General features: G+C 35.8%; 1 protein-coding gene across 1 annotated transcript in view; it reads left to right on the plus strand.

The window, feature by feature from the left end:
* Positions 1–22,488, plus strand: part of LOC129483360 (salivary acidic proline-rich phosphoprotein 1/2-like) — a 175,748-nt gene that overhangs the window by 3,309 nt on the left and 149,951 nt on the right. The window lies entirely within an intron of this gene.

The raw sequence follows: 22,488 nt of genomic DNA on the forward strand, positions 1-22,488 counted from the left end.
GGGTCTAGGAATGTCAAGGGATGTTTTTGGGGGTGATGGAAATGTTCTATATCTTGATTGTGGTAGTTAATCTGTATAATTTGCCAAAAGTAAACTGTATAATTAAAATGGTTTTTCATATAATTTATAAAAATTATATTTCAGTAAAGCTGATTTACAAAAAGAAGCATTTTTTCTTTTGAGAAGCCTCAGACCACATTAGGTAGAAAACAAGACATTTTAGATGTTCTGAGTTAGAAGAAGTTTAATCAGGGAGTTAGACACTATACAAACATTAGAAGGCTTTGGGGGAAGTAAGACTAATTCTGGAGGGTTACTTTCAGGAATCCAGAATTGTAGGGGTTGTACATGAAGGCAGTAACATTTGTGTCAGCCACTTGCATCCTCTATGCAGGCTACTGTATTAGTCAGGGATCTCCAAATAAACAGATCCAACAGAATCATAATTATGAGCCAATTTCCATAATAAATACATGTAAAAAGGGATTCATTATAGGGATTGGCTCAATTGATTATGGAGGCTGAGAAGTCCCATGATATGACCAGTGGTGTAGTCTTCAGGCCAAAGGCCTGAGAATCAGGGGCTCTGATGTCCAAGGGCTGGAGGAGATGGATGTCTGCACTGGAGAGTATATTTGCCCTTCCTCCAGCTTTTTGTTCTATTGGGGCCCTCAGCAGATTGGTTGATGCCTACCTACATTGGTGAGGGCAGGTCTTTACTCGGTCTACAGATTCCAGTGCTTACCTCTTCTAGAAACACCTTTACAGAAACACCCAGAAATAATGTTTTACCAGTTATATGGGTATTCCCTAACCCAGTCAAGTTGATATGTAAAATTAACCATCACAGCTACTGATGATATCAGGTGCCTCTGGCCTCAAAGTGGGTGATTCCTAGGAGTATATTTGTAGCTATCCCACCCTTATGCTTGTAGTCTGTAGATACCTAAGTGCCAGTCTAGATTGCTGCACAAGAAATAATAGCTTTAACTCAAAGTGTCTTTTTTTAAGGAGGAATTTAATTGACCATGGGGTCTGGGAAATGTTATTTCCAGCTTCTTTTTTATGTCCCTGTGGCAAAGGTGAGAGCTTAGAAACTTGGGGATGGTATATGGTAGAGTAAAAAATCTGATACACACATTGTATCTAGATGCTTAGCTTTGAATCTGCTTCTGCAGGCTTTGTAATGATTCTCTGATACACTTTAATAAATGTCTTTTGTGCTTAAACTACCAGAATAGATTTTAAAAATAAGTTCATGTTGATATTTCCAATTCAGATTTTATATTCTTACTTCTTTTTTTCTCATGCTGAAAATCTTGGCCTGTAACCACACAACATTCACATAATTAATTGTGTGCATCTGCGCATATAATAGTTTCAAACTAACAGTACTTAGATTAGATTATTCTAACAGCTTAATTATTAAAACACTTTCAGATTTATCTTAGCATATATCCTTCTGGAGATAAAAAAAACTATGTTGTAGGATCATTTGAAACAATTCCTCTTTTAGTTAAATCATCCACCAGACAGGTTCATTTGTTTTTTTGTTATTTTTCAGGATTAATATTCCTTTATTTTAATTTTTAATGATTATTTAATAAATGTTCATGGTACCAGGGGTAAAACTTCAAAACAAAATGTAATCAGAGAAGCCTAGCTTCTTTCCTGTCACATCCTGTGTTTCCTTTCCTATAGGTAACCATTTTTTTTTCCTTTTTTAATTGCTTTTAAAAATTTAAGATATGGAAGGGGCCATGCTAATATTGTCTGTAATTGTTCCAATTTTAGTGTATGTGCTGCTGAAGTGAACACTATACGTAACCATTTTTTAAAGTCAGCTTTTGACAATACCATTCTTAGACAATACAGAACATACTACACACATTGTTCTGCATTTTTCCTTTTAAAATAATTTAATAATTAGGTATCACTCCATAGTACTATACAGCAATCTTTCTCATTTCTTTTTACAGCTGAATAGTGCTCCATGTATCCCTTCTCTCTGCAATTATTGATTGACTCAGGCTAAAGAAGTCTTGGCAAATATTAACACACTTTTCCATGGTTGCCCAGGGGGTATTCTTCATTACAAGTGTGCATGTGTATTTATGTCTGTGTTTGGGGTGAGGCTGTATTTGTTGGGGACATAGAGTTTTCACACATCACTTCTCAAACTCCAGTGGCAAGAACTCAGACACTGGGTCACACCCAACTGCATGGGATCCTGGGAAATGTAGTCTCATGTGTGCTCAGGAAGAGGAGAACAAGGATTTTGGTCAGCAACACAGTATCTGCCACAGACTTCATGCCTATTTTTAAATCACCATATGTACCCTTCTTCCCACATGTAGAACACACTTATGCTCCTTTCCTGGGGATGCATTAAAGTCTTATGTTATATCAGCTTGAAGTTCAGGGCTTCTGAGTGATAGACAGTTCTGTTTACCACGTCCAAAAGTAGTCCCTCAGGGTCTGGGAATAAACGAAAACAAAAAACACAAGATATATCTTCACTTCAAAGTATAAAGTGGATGATTAGGGGCAGGCTAACTGGCAGTAATAAACTCCTCCCATTTAGAAAGAAAACAGGAGGAATACAATGGTAGATTGGCCACAGCAGTGACAAACCTTCTTTGGTAGGCTATGTGGAGTCGCCTGCCCTGGATTTACAGGGAAGTTCCTGGTTAGTCCCCGTGTCTGGACTCTGGGAGAAACTCCCTTATCCATCATTTTCTGAGGATGCTGGCTTTACGCTCTGGATGTTCTTCGTTATTATCCTCCTTGGCTGCATCTGAAAAGGATGATGAGGGTACCTTCCTGGAGAAGGTATGTATTTCAAGTCTTTTCAATAATGCAACTTTGGAAGCCAGAGAGTCATTTTAATATCACATATTTAATTAAATCACTCATAATTTATTTGACAAATGCAATATCCTCAGCAACATATAAAGTTTTTAATCTACTTGCTTCTAGTCAGTTCCATCTTCCCCTATAAAAATTTCCAAAATGGTTGCCCTTACACAAATGTTTCATGTCTGTATAAATAAGAAAATAGACAAACATTTTTCCCGTACTTATCCCAGGCCTCTTTCTTTCACTTTGGTGGCAGTTATCTTGAAGGCATTCGAAACAATGGTCTCTATGTTTAATTGAAAAGTCTAAATGGGCCTCTTAACAATTTTTTTTTCAGTCTCACTTATTGCTGTTTCATACCCCAAACCTGTGAGATTTTATACCCCTCTGAAACCTTAGATTTCTGAACTCTCTCTTGCTCTTAATTCTTATTTGCAAACCAGTCAATTCTTTTCCTTTCTCATCTTCTCATAATATCTTGCTAAAATATTTTGGAGAACAACCCTGGCACACCATTTTGACTTTCATCAACCACTTCCCCTAGGGCCAGAGACTCATTAAACATGGCCTTTTTCTAAGTTATTGCATATAATGTTTTTAAAAAGTTTGCCTATACACCACATGTGCCATCATGTTGCCAGTCTCCAAGATCTGTTCCTTCACTATCCAAATCCTCTAAACAAATTCGCCCACTTTCAGTTCCAATTTCTGTGTTAGACTGGGTAGAAAAACTGCATCACAAATAAGCTCCAAAATGTAAAGCATTTTGAACAATATGATTTAATTTTGTTCTTTTAATGGTACTTATATGTCTGAGTAACCTTCCCTATGCAGTTATTCACTAAATTAGGCTGATCACTTGGTGACCTTTAACACATAGGTTCCAAGATTGCCTTGGGGTCACCTTATTCCAGGCAGCCAGGAGCAGAAAAGGTGCATGGAGGAGGATGCATGGCAAATTTTTATGGGACAGGCCTGGAAATAGTACACATAATTTCCATTCACATTACATTGTTCAGCTTTTAGTCACATTGCATCTGTAAGAGAGGCTTGGAAATACAGTCTATATGCTTAGAAAAAAGAGTAGAACATGAAATTTAGGACATGGAAGTTGGAGAGTGCATTTTGCTTAAAATAGCCATACAAATGTGAAACAAAAAAGTTTCTGCCTATAGATGCATGGTATAGCTTGTTTATGTCACTTTTGTAGTTTGAAAGTGCCCTTAAACCTGTCTTGAATATTAGTTCTTTTCTTCTACTTTTTCATAAATTCTAAAGAATTCCAGGGCCAGGCATGGTGGCTCACACCTGTAATCCCAGCACTTTGGGAGGCTGAGGCAGGAGGATCATGAGGTCAGGAGTTTGAGACCAGCCTGGCCAATATGGTGAAACCCCGTCTCTACTAAAAATACAAAAATCAGCTGGGCATGGTGATGCTTGCCTGTATTCCCAGCTACTCGGGAGGCTGAGGCAGAAGGATCGCTTGAACCTGGGAGGCGGAGGTTGCAGTGAGCTGAGATTGTGCCACTGCAGTCCAGCCTGTGTGATGGACTCTCACTCTGTCTCAAAAAAAAAAAAAAAAAAAAGAATTCCAGTTCAAACTGAATGTCCCTAACCTCAGAGAACTATAGTCAATTCTTCACTGAAGCATTTGTATCTTCTTCATCTTTAATTCTGGTATATTTTGTTTATTCTGTTTAGCTCCTATAACATTGCATACAAATTATTAATAGTTTTAGGACTTGGGTGAAATTCTTGAACTATGAATAATTTGATGAACTTATTTCTATAAATCATATTGCATCAACAAAATACTTGGTATGTAAAAGGATCTTATTGAATGAGAGACAAATAATTACTGAAATAAATGTTATTTCTAGCAATTTCTATTCAAAATTTAAGATATTTGTATTCAAGTGGTATGGCTCAGGGGAGATGAAAGTGCAAATTAGTGAAAAATGATCTCTCATATTTGCATGTTTACATACTCGACTTCACTTCTTTAGTCATTACCATGAATAGAAAATTGTGGCTGATGCTGAAGATAAATAGACATCATTAGTGTTTGTTCTAGAAATTATATAGTAGCTGACTGAAAGTGGCAAGAAAGGTATTCATGAAGTTTTGTATCTCTTAACAATTTGGTTTAGTACTGGAGTTACAATATAAATAGAACAAACTATTTTTTCATGAAGATCTCTGAACATACAGTTGAATTTTGACTATGCCTTCTGAAATTGTGATGAAAACATATATAGAAAGCATCATAAATGCATGCCCATCTGCAACTGTTTGACTATAAAGCTGTCAGTGAAGTACAATATCAGAAATATTTTCATAGAAATGTCAGTTGGAATTAATACTTTCTTTCTGGTGGTGGCAACAAGAGGACTTGTCTTAGGAATGCTGGGAAACGGGCTCATTGGACTGGTAAACTGCATTGAGTGGGCCAAGAGTTGGAAGGTCTCATCAGCTGATTTCATCCTCACCAGCTTGGGTATGGTCAGAATCATTCAACTGTATTTAATGCTATTTGATTCACTTATAATGGTGTTGTCTCCTCATCTATATACCATCTGTAAACTAGTAAAACTGTTTACTATTCTTTGGGCATTAATTAATCACTTAAGTATCTGGTTTGCCACCTGCCTAAGCATTTTCTACTTGCTTAAGATAGCCAATTTCTCCCACTTCTTTTTTACCTGGCTGAAGTGGAGAATGAACAGAGTGGTTCTTGTGCTTTTCCTGGGGTCTTTGTTCTTATCGTTTATTTACCTTTTTATGTACAATGCCATTAGTGAGTTGTGAAAAAAACATGACTTTGCACTCAGATATAAGTAAAATAGTCTATCTTCAAGGCCTTAGGCTTCTCAGCTTGACATACATCATTCCCTTTCTTCTGACTCTGACCTCTTTGCTCCTTTTATTTATATCCTTAGTGAGACACACCAAGAATTTGCAGCTCAACTCTCTGGGCTCAAGGGACTCCAGCACAGAGGCCCATAAAAGGGCCATGAAAATGGTAATAGCCTTCCTCCTCCTTTTTATTATTAACTTTATTTCCACTTTAATAGGAGATTGGATCTTCCTTGAGGTAGAGAATTATCAGGTCATGATGTTTATTATGATGATTTTAGTTGTCTTTCCCTCAGGCCACTCATTTATTATAATTTTGGGAAACAACAAGCTAAGACAGAGCTCCTTGAGACTACCGTGGCATCTTAAATTCTCTCTGAAAAAAGCAAAACCTTTAACTTCATAGACACAATTTAACTTTCTGCATCTGTGAAAGAAATAACTTAATAGAAGACCTCATAAGTTAATTTTATATTTAACAATTTCTTTTTTGGAGTCCTTTTAAGTGTTGTTAAATAATTCTGAAATTTTCCTTAAAATATTCACTAACCATGTTTTCTCAAAGTTGCCTGACATAATGTCTGATTCAAGGAAATATCTTTACTATAATAATGCCTGCTGATAACAATAGAGTATGTGAGACTTGGAGAAAAAAGATAAACATTTATAATGGAATATAAATAAATGCACATATGATATACAAAGCAATATGAATAAATATATATAAAATCACAGTCAGAAAAAAGTGTAATGTAATTTTTTGAACAAAAAAATTATAAATAGAATAGGGAAAAAATTATAAAATGTTAAGTATAATTAAGTTTGTTAAAGCATAATATATATCAGTGTAATGCTTGGATATGTTTGTGTATGTGTCGTGCTACTTTGACTACTGTAATAAAATAACCCAGATGTAATCACAGTAGCTGGGAATGTAATGAAGCAGTTAAGAGAATTTTGCTTGCAAATGATGTTACTAAAATATGAAATGAAGATCATGTATTATTTTAATAGAGGACATGGATATGTCCATATGAAAGAAAAAAAAACCAGCACTGTTGTTTAAGGTAACTTTTACCATAATTTAAAAAGTGGAATAAAGGGAAAAAATAGCCAGTAAATCATGGGAAGTATGTTGGTTTTATATTAGTCTTCATGAAGTAGTAGGTGAAAATATTCTTCCAGGTTAAGCCTTAATGTAGAGAATGGTGTAAGAATCATAAGGCCATGGGGAAGAATTGTTTTCTCCAGACAAAATGAACTCTTCCATTCAGGAAATTAGAGTGAGGTCACATCTATCACATTTATCAGGTAGGGTTCTCTCATTTAGCTATTAATATCATCAATAGTGGGTAACCCCAGCACTTTGGGAGGCTGCGGCAGGCAGATCACGAGGTCAGGAGATCGAGACTATCCTGGCTAACATGGCGAAACCCCGTATCTACTAAAAATACAAAAAAATTAGCCGGGCGTGGTGGTGGGTGCCTGTAGTCCCAGCTGCTCAGGAGGCTGAGGCAGGAGAGTGGTGTGAACCCAGGAGGCAGAGCTTGCAGTGAGCCGAGATTGCACCACTGCACTCCAGCCTGGGTGACAGAGCAAGACTGCATCTCAAAAAAAAAATTGGTGTTTTCTCTGACCAAAGTGTGGGTAAAAGAAGAGAATTATTGGTATTTTCTTGTCAAGTTTACTAAAAGTTTTAAAAAAATCTTTAAGAATTTGGTATTATTAGTATTGTATTTATCCATAAAATTAACTTATAGAAATAGAGTGAAAGTTTGTTTCTACCACCAAAATAATGACTGAAAAAATTAATATTAAGAATTCAATATTTAACAATCAATTAGATTTAACAATCAATTAGAAATGGTAGAATAAAGAATGAGTGAATTGGAAGATAACTACACAGAATGAAGCATAATTAGACAAAGAGATGGAAAAATACAGGCTAAAGGGGAAGAGCATTGAGGTTACAGTCAGAAAGTCTTAACATACTTTTGGAGTTCTGAAAGATTAGAAGAGAGAATGTAGGGAAGGAAGAAGTAATGTTGCTGAGACCTCCAAAAATAATAAAATGTATCAATCCATACATTTGAGAAACCAACAAACCTCAGACAAGATAACTGAAAACAAATTAACATATAAATGCTACAGGAAACCAAAGACCAACAGAAAATTTGAAAAGTAGCCCGAGAAAAAAGATTGATTATGTTGAAAGGATCAACTGTTTGAATGACAACGGATTTTCAGCAGAAAGCATGGAAGCTAGAATTCAATGTAATATATTTTCAGTGCGTTTCAAAGGAGTAGCAGACATTTCATAAACAGAAATTCAAAAGGATACATTTTCAGATAGAAAAAAGTTACTGAAAATACAAAGTTGAAGATGCAAGAAGGAATGAAAATAAAGGCAATGGCAAATGTGTGTAACTAAAAGGACTATTGACTGTATAGAACAATAATATCTTGTGTTAAAAGAGATAATGAATAAAATGTATGCCAATAACAGTATATAGACTAGGGCTGAAGGTGAAAAGATTAAATTTAGTTTAATTATTATTTAACCTTTTCATTGTCTGTGGAGAGAGTCTGAGTATCAAATTCAATGCATGTACTCTAGCTATATATCCAAGAGAAGTGCATTAAATGACATGTAAAATAATGCCCATGGTAGTATTATTTGTAATTGTTCTAAGAAGAAACAGCTCAAATACCTATAAATTAAGGAAGGATTAATAATTATAGCAAATTTGTACAATGGAACAATATAGAGAAATTGAAAGGAATGAACCACATGTACATGCAACAAAGTGGATACATTTTATCAACATAATGCTTAAAAAAAGAAGTCATAAGAAGAAAATATATTAAGGTTGTATTTATAAAGAGTTAAAAAATGAGTCAAACTCAAATCAATTTCCGCAATAAACGAATCATCTTGAAAATTGTATTTACAAGTTCACAACTTCCTGTGTTAAAGTCAGGAAATTTTCTATATTTCACATAAAATTCTAGTTTTGATTTTTAACAACTGACCTAATTGGTTTCTAATGTTCTAGAAAAGACTTACAATCATTTTTCCAGGTTTCTGTACCTTCTCTGGTTCTCTGGTTTTCAAGTGAGAAAAGCTACACCTAAGCACCCCCATGAATTACACTGGAAAGTTTTCCACCTCTCTTTTTTGAGCAGAGATTTAGAAAGTTGGCATTTGGATCCAAGTGACCCAAGCTTTAGGGCAAAATGAAAATTGCAAATCAGTGCAAGTTACTTTTTCTCGTATTTGCGTGTAATCAAAGTTGAATCCAGCCCTTCAAAATTACAGATCGAGTGTTACTGCCTGGGATTGGCAGAACTGTTTGATAGGAATGAAAATGTTTTTATGTTAATATAAAATTTGTGCCCACATGTATGAAGGATTTTTCTATTAAAACTGTACAATTAAGCATAAGATGTGCCACACTGCAAGAGATATGGCACCATGAAACTAACTACAACTGTATACTATTGGGGCTCAGAAAATGATACTGAAAATATATCGCTCTTTGACATGCTGGACTAAACAGGAAGCCTCAAATTCTGTCTGAAGTTTTCCCTTCTGTCTGGGTCTCTGATCCTCTTTCCTGAAGCACCAGAGGGAATTCTCTCTGGAATTTCCTTATCTGATTAAGAAAATTTCTTTCCAGAAGAAATGCAATTTTTAAAAGACTCCTTGTCTAGGAATCTCATCAAATGACCAGGATAAGATACTGGATCAAATAACCACTGGATAAGATACTTGGAGTTGTCAACAGACAGACAGACCTTTCAGTTGTTCTTATGAAGGCAGCTCCAAGAGATTCCCTGGGTGACTTTATCTGCATAATAAGACAATCTTTTTTCACAGTGAAGTTCTGGCCCTAACCTTCCCTCCACCTCCCCTAGAGCTCAGAAGAAATTTGTCCTAGGCCATTGCTGTTTAGATTATTCATTTCCTCTGGAAATCATTTATTCTTACATCCCTCACTTTCCTTTCCCCAATTAAGAGTATACTTAAGAGTCAATTGTCTGGCCCCCGCTTTGAGTCTCATACTTGGCATATGGCTGCCATGTGTATATGCACATTAATAAAAACTTGTATGTGTTTTTTCTTATTTATCTATTGTCAGCTTATTTTCAATGAACCCTCAGAGCAGATGAAAACTGTCTCTTGGCTTCTTACAATATTTGATTCTCTTTTTTTTTTTTTTTTTTTTAATTTTTTTATTTTATTTTTTTTTTATTATACTTTAGGGTTTTAGGGTACATGTGCACAATGTGCAGGTTTGTTACATATGTATCCATGTGCCATGTTGATTTCCTGTACCCATTAACTCGTCATTTAGCATTAGGTGTATCTCCTCATGCTGTCCCTCCCCCCTCCCCCCACCCCACAACAGTCCCCGGAGTGTGATGTTCCCCTTCCTGTGTCCATGAGTTCTCATTGTTCAATTCCCACCTATGAGTGAGAACATGCGGTGTTTGGTTTTTTGTCCTTGCGATAGTTTACTGAGAATGATGTTTTCCAGTTTCATCCATGTCCCTACAAAGGACATGAACTCATCATTTTTTATGGCTGCATAGTATTCCATGGTGTATATGTGCCACATTTTCTTAATCCAGTCTATCGTTGTTGGACATTTGGGTTGGTTCCAACTCTTTGCTATTGTGAATAGTGCCGCAATAAACATACGTGTGCATGTGTCTTTATAGCAGCATGATTTATAGTCCTTTGGGTATATACCCAGTAATGGGATGGCTGGGTCAAATGGTATTTCTGGTAAAGGGATCAATTCAACAAGAAGAGCTAACTATCCTAAATATATATGCACCCAACACAGGAGCACCCAGATTCATAAAGCAAGTCCTCAGTGACCTACAAAGGGACTTAAACTCCCACACAATAATAATGGGAGATTTTAACACCCCACTGTCAGCATTAGACAGATCAATGAGACAGAAAGTTAACAAGGATATCCAGGAATTGAACTCAGCTCTACATAAAGTGGACCTAATAGACATCTACAGAACTCTCCACCCCAAGTCAACAGAATATACATTTTTTTCAGCACCACACCACACCTATTCCAAAATTGACCACATAGTTGGAAGTAAAGCTCTCCTCAGCAAATGTAAAAGAACAGAAATTATAACAAACTGTCTCTCAGACCACAGTGCAATCAAACTAGAACTCAGGATTAAGAAACTCACTCAAAACCGCTCATCTACATGGAAACTGAACAACCTGCTCCTGAATGACTATTGGGTACATAATGAAATGAAGGCAGAAATAAAGATGTTCTTTGAAACCAACGAGAACAAAGACACAACATACCAGAATCTCTGGGACACGTTCAAAGCAGTGTGTAGAGGGAAATTTATAGCACTAAATGCCCACAAGAGAAAGCAGGAAAGATCCAAAACTGACACCCTAACATCACAATTAAAAGAACTAGAAAAGCAAGAGCAAACACATTCAAAAGCTAGCAGAAGGCTAGAAATAACTAAAATCAGAGCAGAACTGAAGGAAATAGAGACACAAAAAACCCTTCAAAAAATTAATGAATCCAGGAGCTGGTTTTTTGAAAAGATCAACAAAATTGATGGACCGCTAGCAAGACTAATAAAGAAGAAAAGAGAGAAGAATCAAATAGATGCAATAAAAAACGAAAAAGGGGATATCACCACCGATCCCACAGAAATACAATCTACCATCAGAGAATACTACAAACACCTCTATGCAAATAAACTAGAAAATCTAGAAGAAATGGATAAATTCCTCGACAAATACACCCTCCCAAGACTAAGCCAGGAAGAAGTTGAATCTCTGAATAGACCAATAACAGGTTCTGAAATTGTGGCAATAATCAATAGCTTACCAACCAAAAAGAGTCCAGGACCTGATGGATTCACAGCTGAATTCTACCAGAGGTACAAGGAGGAACTGGTACCATTCCTTCTGAAACTATTCCAATCGATAGAAAAAGAGGGAATCCTCCCTAACACATTTTACGAAGCCAGCATCGTCCTGATACCAAAACCTGGCAGAGACTTAACCAAAAAAGAGAATTTCAGACCAATATCCTTGATGAACATTGATGCAAAAATCCTCAATAAAATACTGGCAAACCGAATCCAGCAGCACATCAAAAAGCTTATCCACCATGATCAAGTGGGCTTCATCCCTGGGATGCAAGGCTGGTTCAACATACGCAAATCAATAAATGTAATCCAGCATATAAACAGAACCAAAGACAAAAACCACATGATTATCTCAATAGATGCAGAAAAGGCCTTTGACAAAATTCAACAACCTTTCATACTTGATTCTCTTTTAATGTATTTCAGTTGAATTGGAGTATATGCTACAGATGGGAGAATTAAAAGAATTATTGATAAAAACATTTTGGAATTGTTTGATTGTATCCATAAACTGCCATAGTTGGCTGATGTATCATAAGATTTATTTGAGTGACTTTATTCTAACAAATTTGTCTCCAGTATTGAGTATGTTGAATACTATATACTATTTTTCAAAACTCAAAAATATTTTGTACTATTTTAAAATATTACTTATTTCAATATTAAAGTAGAAAAAACATTCCACTGTTTTGCTCTGGACACAAACCACTTATTTTGCTCTCTTGTTTGCCATTTTTTGGGGGTAATATCTGTTGGTGAGCTCATAATATTTATTATAATTCACATTATATGTATTATATTGCTATATTAATCTACCCATTCATAAGATCCATTTCTACTCATATATCTCAGGTGTGTGTTGGTATAAAATTCACAAAATCTTACAAGTCTTTTGGTCTGAATTTTACTTTGTCCTGTATCACATTTTGTACCTTGTCATTTGGGGCCTGCTGGGAATTGAGTGTTATCATATATTTAAACATAAGAGGAGGCGGGGATATATATAGAGGGGTATCAGCATCCCTCTGTAAGCCAAACAGCTCAAGGTAAGTCATTACAGGTTTTTAAGGCAAGGGAAGGAAGATTAACCTTCTCAGCGAGGGGAGGAAGAGTGCATCTCCTGGCAACAGTGCACCAGCAGAATTTAGGGGTTCAAGATCTTCCAGATTCTTTGGGATCTGCCATTACAGGCCCACCCCAATTTTTAAGGTCCTATTTCTTTTTTAGCAAATTTCCTGACTTTAACACAGGAAGTTGTGAAGTTGTAAATACAATTTTCAAGGTAATTTATTTATTGCAGAAATTGATTTGAGTTTGCTTTTCAGAAATTTTAGTACTTCTGCTATAGGAGATAAGGACTTTTTTGAAGACAGTCGTAGGAATGTTATGTTAGTTTACATAATCCTAAGCTAGTAATTCAGAGCCTTAAGTTCGTAATTTTTCTTTCTCCAAGTTTTCTAGCACACTTATAAGTCAGCAACGAACCCTATTCTACTTATTTTCACTAAAATGTTCTACGGCAGCCTCACTCAATGTCTTGCCTTCTATAGGAACTTGATTATAAATTATTTTGTAAGTGATCATCTATGGACAATAATTTAACTGTTGTGTCACCGCATGCCAGGGATTGCCAGTGTCTCCTTTACTGTTGGAAACAGGGTCATGAATACCCTTAAATCTAATTATATGAGACAACTAATACCAGACAACTCCTACCTAGACTTGGAATTTGATTCTGTCATGATCCACAGTCTCATTCTGAGTCTCAGGCAGAAGGGGCAGTTGTACTTGAAGTGTAGCTGTGGCTATTCTCATGGAGATCATCAAAATACAAGAAGGCCCAGACAAACTGATAATGCATTTTTAAGATCTCTGCTCATATACATTCTGCCAATATTCTAAAGCAATTCACAGACAAGTACAACATTAATGGGCATGGAAATTATACTTTGCCCACAGTGGGAGAGCACAGCAAAGTTACATGCAAAGGCTGTGAGTAATACTATTAAAGGGAATAAATAATTGGGGCTGAAAATCCAATCTACTATCATCTCCCAAGCTGAACTTTCTTAACCATAGATGTCAATAAACATAAAAGTGGAGAATAGTTAAAACTAAAATATAGTACAGATAAGTGATAAAACAAAAATAAATTGATCTTGAGAGAAGAGAAATTTTCTTCTCTAAAAAGAAAAAACAGTTTTGTGATAAAAATAAAAAATTCTAATAAAATGTGCAATTTTCTTAAAAGTATAGATTATCAAAATTTTCTTGTGAAGAAATACTCTTGCATATGTCAAAAATAATGAAAGAAATTTGCTTGTATTATTATACTATCTCATAAATTATCTTTTCCAAAAGAGTTGTAGGTTATATTTAAAATTTTATTTATAATAAACATCACACACCAGGGCCTGCTGTGGGGTGAGGGGAGGAAGGAGGGATAGCATTAGGAGATATACCTAATGCTAAATGATGAGTTAATGGGTGCAGCACACCAACATGGCACATGTATACATATGCAACAAACCTGCACGTTATGCACATGTACCCTAAAACTTAAAGTATAATAATAATAAAATTTAAAAAAAGAAGAAAGAAAATCAAAAAAAAGAAAAATATTAAGTTATTTAAAAATCTAAACACCCAATTGTAAAAATAATACCTATGTATTATTGCTATATTATAAAATTTTAGATCTGGCTACCATCGTGAAAAAAAAATGTGACATAGCAAAGAAATGCTGATTCCAGAAATGTGAAGATGGTTTAACATATGGTAATATATTATGATAATCAACTCACTAATAGATTTAAGAGGGAAATAATATGTTTATAAAATAGTTGTGGACACACTCTTTAAATAAATTTAGTACCCAATTATAATAGAAAATTTAACCAACTAAAGAAAGACTTTCTTTCCCTAATATAATTTGTCCCCTAAACAACTACAGGCAATCTCGTAACAAATGCTTATCATATTATGAGTTCCACAGAAAAGAGGCTTGAGGTAATCTTATATCCTAGTAATTTATTTGAGCCTGCAGTACCATGGAAGCAGGAATGGAAGTAAAGGATGAGTTAGGCAAAAAAAAGGAGTTAAACAAAATTTAAAGCTAAGAAAAATGTAAATTATTTTATAAATTCAAGGTAGGTGAGGATTTTATCTGAAAGATACAAAAACCGCAAAACATAAAGTAAAAGTTTGATAAGTTTTAAATTCCTTGGAAAGATCTTTTAATTAATCCAGCTAAGTTAGCTGTCCGACCCTAGTCTAATTATACATCTAGGCATTTGATAATGAATACAGAAAGAGTATTAAAACTAGGATTATATGGATGAAAATAAAAATACTCATTTTACCTAATAAAAAAAACATGTTCTTAGATGATATTCTCAATGTTGTGATGACATCAGTTCTTGCCAAATTCAGGTATACATGTAAGATGTTAAGGCAAACATTGCCATTTTTTTCTCATTTAGAGTAGTTTATTCTGCTAAGGGCCTGGGAAACATTTTAGATTCAGTAAAAAAACCTAGAAGAATAAAGGAGAATGAATACTAGAAAAAGACTGAAAGAAAAAAATGTGTAAAGATGCACAGAATGAGGAACATCTATTGGTAAAATATATTATAAAAATACCAAAAAGGTATCCAGATAGTAAAAAGCTCAAAAACATGGAAAATCTCTTTCAGTTACTACTGGCAGAAGCATATAGTGGGATATAGTGAATGCGAATTTAGCATAAAAATACATACACTTTATATCTGTGTATGTATGTACACATACTTTTGATATGCATGTATAACTACATATTTCTGAAACAATTATAAAAATAATCATAAAACGATTACAGATATGCAAAAACAGTTATAGAGCTATGTATAGTTTGTTAACATTAAGATAAAAGCCTTAACTTTTTTTATGCTTAAAAACATAATGCTTCAATATAGCAGAACACACATTTGTCATTAAAAGAGATATAGAATAGCATTGCTCAGAGTTCAGCGGAATATTCATAGTTGTTACAAAAAAAAGTTCTTAATTTTTACATATTTTAGGCAATGCTGGCTTAAGCGACTTTAACCTTTTTGTTTGTTTTTAAATCATAAGCTTTCTGTATACTCTGTTACAAATGTAAAAGGAAGTGCTGTATGTGGAGTTTCCCAAATTTCCTTTTCTGTGAAATCCTTTTCTGTTTTAGAAAATACCTTTTAATTCTAACATTTTCAGGAATTTAATTTGAGAAATTCTAATATTGAGGGATTATGTATCAATGAGGAACAATTTCATTTTTTAGAATATGTAGACTGGGCGTGGTGGCTCACACCTATAATCCTAGCACTTTGGGAGGCCAAGGAGGATAGATTATTTGAGGTCAGGAGTTTCAGACCATCCTAACCAACATGGTGAAATCCCATCTCTACTAAAAATACAAAAATTAGCCATGCATGGTGTTATGTGTCTGTAATCCCAGCTACTCAGGAGGCTGAGGCAGGGAGAATCACTCGAACCTGAGAGGCAGAGGTTGCAGTGACCCAAGATCGCGCCACTGTATTCCAACCTGGGCAATGGGGCGAGACTCCATTTCAAAGAAAACCAAAAACCAAAAAACAAAACAAAAGTATAGGCACATGTGTAGGTTTGGATGGAACAATAAACACTGCAGAGATTCAGGGGATTGTGGCAGATGGATGTGAGGCAGGACTAGATTGCAGCTCTGGACAGACCAGCATGTGGATGCTTGTATTGTGAATTTTAGCTACAAATCCACTGCAAGAACAAACCAGTAATCCCAAGAGGACCCACAGATCCTCTGAAGAAGCAGACTGCTCTTGCAGGACCCAGGAGACACCCAAATACAGTGACTGCCCCAACTGCAGGAGTAGGAAAGGGAGACCCTCCTCTTCTGAACACATACCACCACTGGAGAACTGAAGGTCTGTTTGCAGAAGTTTCTGGCTTTACCTTCAGCTGAGTCAAGTTAGAGAGCTGAGTGAAATGCAGGGGTAGAGGAAGCAGGGCGGAAAGGCCCGGGAGCTCACTGGGTCCCCAGACAGCCCATTCCTGCCTGGCACCATAGTACTCCATCAGGAGGGTGGCCAGAGGAGCAGGGGTAAAACTCCACAGGCAGAAGAAATCTCTAGCTGAACTTTGTAACAATTTGAACTGGTCAAGAAGCCTCCTGGCCAGAACTCGGGGGAGGGTGTGAATCGGGCATGCAGACTTCACAGGCGGGGGAAGAACTAAAGCCCTTTCCTCTCATGGCTGGGAGGCAGATAGCCTTGGGCAAGTTTTCAAGCCCATCTTGCCCTCTGCCTGGAAACAGAGTCGGGGCTGTTGGCTTGGAGGGGCATGGTGGGAGTGAGACCAGCCCTTCAGTTTGCATGGGAGCTGGGTGAGACCTGTGACTGTTGGCTTTCCCCCACTTTCCTGACAACCTGCAAGACTCAGCAGAGGCAGCCATAATCCTCCTAGGTACCCAACTCCAGTGACCTGGGAATCTCATCCCCATCACCCACAGCAGCCACAGCAAGACCCACAGAAGGAGAGTCTGAGCTCAGACATGCCTAGCCCTGCCCCCACCTAATGGTCCTTCCCTATCCACCCTGGTAGTGGAAGACAAAGGGTATATAATTCTGGGAGATCTAGGGCCACACCCACTGCCAGTCCCTCACCACACTACTACAGCTGATGCTTTCTGGAAAGCACCACCTCCTGGTAGGAGGCCAACCAGCACAAAAATAGAGCATTAAACCACCAAAGCTAAGGACCCCCATGGAGTCCATTGCACCCTCCATCACCTCAACTGGAACATGCACTGGTGTCCAAGGCTGAGAGTCCTATAAATTGTTCATATCACAGGACTCTGTGCAGACAACTCCCAGTACCAGCCTGGAGCCAGTAGACTTGCTAACAAGTTGTCATCTCCATCTATTACAGTATTTGCTCCAATCATATTTGATTTATATACCTGGGAGCTCCAGTGTTGAGTGCATATATATTTACAATTGTTATAACCTTTTGATGAATTGACCCCTTTATCTTTACATATTGACCTTCTTTGTCTCTTCATAGTTTTTGTCTTGAAATCTATCTTGTCTAATATTAGTATAGATATTCCTCTTTTTTGGCTTCCATTGCCATGGAATGTCTTTTTCCATCCCTTTATTTTCTATCTGCATGTCTGTATAGGCGAATTGTGTTTCTTATAGGCAACTGATTAGCTAGACTATGGCTTTTGATTGGAGAGTTTAGTCCATTTACATTCAATGTTATTATTGGTAGTAAGGACTTCTGCCATTTTGTTATCTTTTTTCTGGTTATGTTGTAGTTTGCTCTTCTTTCTTTCCTTCCTATCTTTCTTTAGTGAAAGTTATTTTCTCTGGTGATATGATATAGTTTCTTGCTTTTTATATTTTTGTGTGTATCCATTGTATTATGTTTTTTGATTTGCGATTGCTGTGAGGCTTCCAAATACTATCTTGTAACCCATTATTTCAAGCTGATAGCAACTTAGCACTGTTTGCATAAGCAAACAAACAAGCACAAAAACTAAGCAAATGAAGACTCTACACCTTAACACCATCTTCTCAGTTTTTAACTTTTTGTTGTCACTATTTATATCTCATTGTGCTGTCTATATCTTCAAAGGTTGCGGGAACTGTTTTTTTTTTTTTGTCAGTTCATGATTTAATTTTTGTACTTTAGCAAGGTTTACACACCACATTTACAGTGTTATACTAGTCTGTGTTTTTCTGTCTCCTTACTATTACCAGTGAGTGTTGTAGCTTTAAGTGATTACATATTGCTCATTAATGCCCTTTTCTTTCTGATTGAAGTCATCTCTTTAACATTTCTTATAGGACAGATCTGGTGTTGATGAAATCCCTCAGCTTTTGTTGGTTTGGAAAAGTCTTTATTTCTCTTTCATGTTTGAAGAATATTTTCTCCAGTAACACTATTCTGGGCTAAAAGTTTTTTCCTTCAGCACTTCTAATATGTCATGCCACTGTCTCCTGGCCTTTTTCCACTGAGAAGTCTGCTGCCAGATGTACTGGAGCTCCATTGTACATTATGTGTTTCTTTTCTTTTGCTGCTTTAGAATCCTTTCTTTATCCTTGACCTTAGGGAAATTGATTATTAAATTCCTTGAGGTAGTCTTCTTCAATTTTACCCGGCATTGTTTGTTGAGAAAAACGATTAATTCCTTTCCAAATTGCAATAGTACCTTTTTTTGAAAGCAATTGACCATGAATGTTGGTGTTAGTTTCTGGACTCTCAGTTGTGTTTCATCATTCTTTTTGTTTACTGTAATGCGAGTTCCATAGAATCCTGATTAGGACAGCTTTGAAGTAAGCTTTGAAATCAGAAAGTATATTCCTCCAAATTTCTTATTTTTTAACAATTTCTTTTTGTGATCTTGTCACTTGGCATTTCCAGATACGTTTTAGGAGTGGTTTTCCAATTTCTGTGAAAAAAGTCTTCTGGGATTTGGTAGGGATTGCACTGAATATATATAAGTTGACTCTTCACCTATAAAGACTCTCCTTGTGCTGGATTTCAGTTCAGCTGGTCATCATTGCTTGTACAACTCTGTGATGAATTGAAAATATAATTTTGGCCTTTTGTTTCTCTTATCCTAGTTGTTGGAGAAGGATATCATGCCTTTCTTAACCTTGTGTGTTCTGCTCAAAAATGGAGGTTCTCAGCCAGGTGTGGTTGTTCACGCCTGTATCCAAGCAATTTGGGAGGCCAAGATGAGGGGACCACTTGAGCACATGAGTTGAAGACCAGACTGGGCAACATAGGGAGACGCTGCCTGTATAAAAAAATAAAAAAAAAATTTTCTGGGTGTTTTGGTGCATGCCTGTAGTCCCAGCTACTCCAGAAGGTGAGGTGGGAGGACCACTTGGGCCCAAAAGTTTGAGACTGCAGTGAGCTGTGATCAAGCCACTGCACTCCAGCCTGGGTGACAGAGCAAGACCCTGTCTCCCTCCCTCCACCCAAAACAAGGAACTTCTCACTGGTATCTTTTATGTATCAAATAACACATGATCATATGAAAAATTAATAATCCTTGATTCCTGCCTGTACCAGACAGGTAAAATTGAAAGCAATTATACAAATAGTATATTAACTCCTCATAAAGACTATCCAAAGAGAATATTATTATCATCTGTATTTTACAGATGATTATACCAAGGCAGAGAGTAGTTGTAAAATGAAGTCTGTCTGGGGCATACCTATATGAAGCAGAAAATCTGGTTTCCTATCTTGGCAGTCTGACTCCAAAATCCTCTCTTAGAAACAATTATACTGTAAAAATGAAAAATAAATAAAATCCAAGATTGGAGACTGATTTTAGCATCTATTAATCTTAAACCATTAAGTAAACCATTAAGTAATAAAAAATAAACAGAGGAAAACAAAACCAAATATTCATATAGAAAGAAGTCTAGACTCTTCAATGGAAAACGTGTTTTTCAAGTGACCCACAATAGTTACATAATTGCTGAGCATTTTAATTAAACAATAAATATTTAAGTGTTAACTAGACTCAAGAGAATAACTTAGTGAAAGGCCTAAGCATGAGCGATAAGTTTGATAAATATTGAAAATGGGCCAAAAAGCTCAAATGGGAAAATAGGGCTATTTCCACCTGGATGATCTCCCTAAAATTAATTTTCCATTTTGGAAATTATAGGACAATAATTCCTCCTATTCATGAGGGGTGAGTGTGTGTGTATGTGCGTGAGTGTGTTTGTATTAATGAGCTTGTTAACAATAAGTTATACCAAAGTATTACTTTGTAGCAACAAGGTTTTAAGGACTATTGGCCTTTTTGAGGTTCCTAAGAAAACCTTGAATGCTTTTGGTAGGGAAAGTTGGGATTCACTCTACATATTACTGGCGTTGAAAAAAATTAATCTACTTTGGTGATGATCCTAGCTATCCTCAAGCTCCATTCACCAGGCTATACAACCAATGTGTCATATATGTATTGGGTTGTAAAATATCTCTTAACAACTGAAGTTGCTGAACACAAATTATGGAGAGGTGAAACAAGGAAAAAAATTGCAGAACAATTAAAAAGCTCTTCCTTGGCATGCTAGTAGATGAGAATTCAGCTTTCACTTCAACATCAATATGGAAAATTTTATCTTACAGCAAGGATGTTGTGCTTGAATAGGAGTTAATTTGAGCTGTTTTGGAAATTATTATGTTTTCCATAAAGACAGCATTGATTTCATGCATTAGCATATTGAGATGCTTTCCTGTTTGACATTGGTCACAGAATTTAAAAGGAACAAGAACATTACTGCACATTCAGGAATTAGTTACACATAGAAGTTAAGGTCAGGACCTTAAGGGAATCTTGACCAGTGATATTAGGACTGCTTTTTAAAGCATTCAGACATGATAAATTTACTACCAATCATTTTTTCGATAACGGCAATGATACATTTATTTTTCCCATGGACACCTACATTAAGCTTGTAGTCTATTTTTATATTTCAACATTTTTGTCTTTGAGTCCTTTTAGGAGTTGTTAAACAATCCTGAAATTTCCCTTACAGTATGCTGTTAACTAATTATATTTTTTCAAAGTCCTTTGGCATAATGATTGATTAAAGGAAGTATCTCCCATATAATTACACTTGCTTATAACAAGAGAGTATTTGAAACTTGAAGAAAAAAAGGTTAGACAAATTTATAATGAAATATAAATAAATATGTATAATATATAAGGCATTATTAATACATATATAGGAAATAACCATCATAGAATGAAAAAATATTAATGTAATTTATTGAAGTAAAAATACATTCTAAATTAGAATAGATACAGCATATTTTCATAGATACCATTGTAATTAAAGTTTTTGCTGAATAAAGGAGAATAGAGCATTATGGTACTAAGAAATCCAAGTTAAAATTTAAAACTTTTCTTTTTTTATTTTGAGACAAGGTCTTGCTCTGTCGTCCAGGCTAGAGTGCACAAGTGCAATCACGGCTCAGTGCAACTTCTACCACTTGGGCTGAAGTGATTCTCTCAGCTCAGCCTCCAGAGTAGCTAGGACAACAGGCGTACACCACCACGCCCTACTAATTTTTTCTATTTTTGGTAGAGACGGGGTTTTGCCATGTTGCCCAGGCTAGTCTCGAACTCCTGTGCTCAGGCAATCCACCTGCCTCAGCCTCCCAAAATGCTGGGATTACAGTTATGAGCCACCACACCTGGCCCAAAAGTTTTCTTAAATTAATTAAAAAAAAAGATAAGCAAGAACTGTAAATCCACCTTCTTAATGCTAATATGAATTTGAAACATCAACATTTGAATATTTATGATTGCTAGACACCTTTATTCTTATTTCCAATTTAATTATTTATAATTCACATTTCAGTGTCAGAAAGTCATGAATTTCCAATAAACTATAGTAAGATGGTTATTAAATATATAGACCTATTATCCCAAAATGTGTCTCTAAATGAAATATGTATATTCATATTGTTAGCATTCTAATTTCACAATACTATTCATGTGTACACCTGCATTTTGGGTTAAATATTTTGTTACTATAATTTTTTTGATTCTGCATTAGAGAAAAAAAATCATAGAAAGGCAAATTTGTTAAGGTGTAAAACATATTTAGCATGATCTTTGAGTATGTTTGTGCATATATAACACTACTTTGACTGCTATAGTAAGATAATCCAGATTTAGTCACCATAGCTAAGAATGTGAAAAAGCATTTACAAGAATTTGGCTTGCTAATGATACTATTAAAAGATGAAATAAAATTGATACGCTGTATATTGCATAAAGTATTTGTC

Source organism: Symphalangus syndactylus, chromosome 5, assembly GCF_028878055.3.
Source record: "Symphalangus syndactylus isolate Jambi chromosome 5, NHGRI_mSymSyn1-v2.1_pri, whole genome shotgun sequence".
Taxonomy (NCBI): Eukaryota; Metazoa; Chordata; class Mammalia; order Primates; family Hylobatidae; genus Symphalangus; species Symphalangus syndactylus.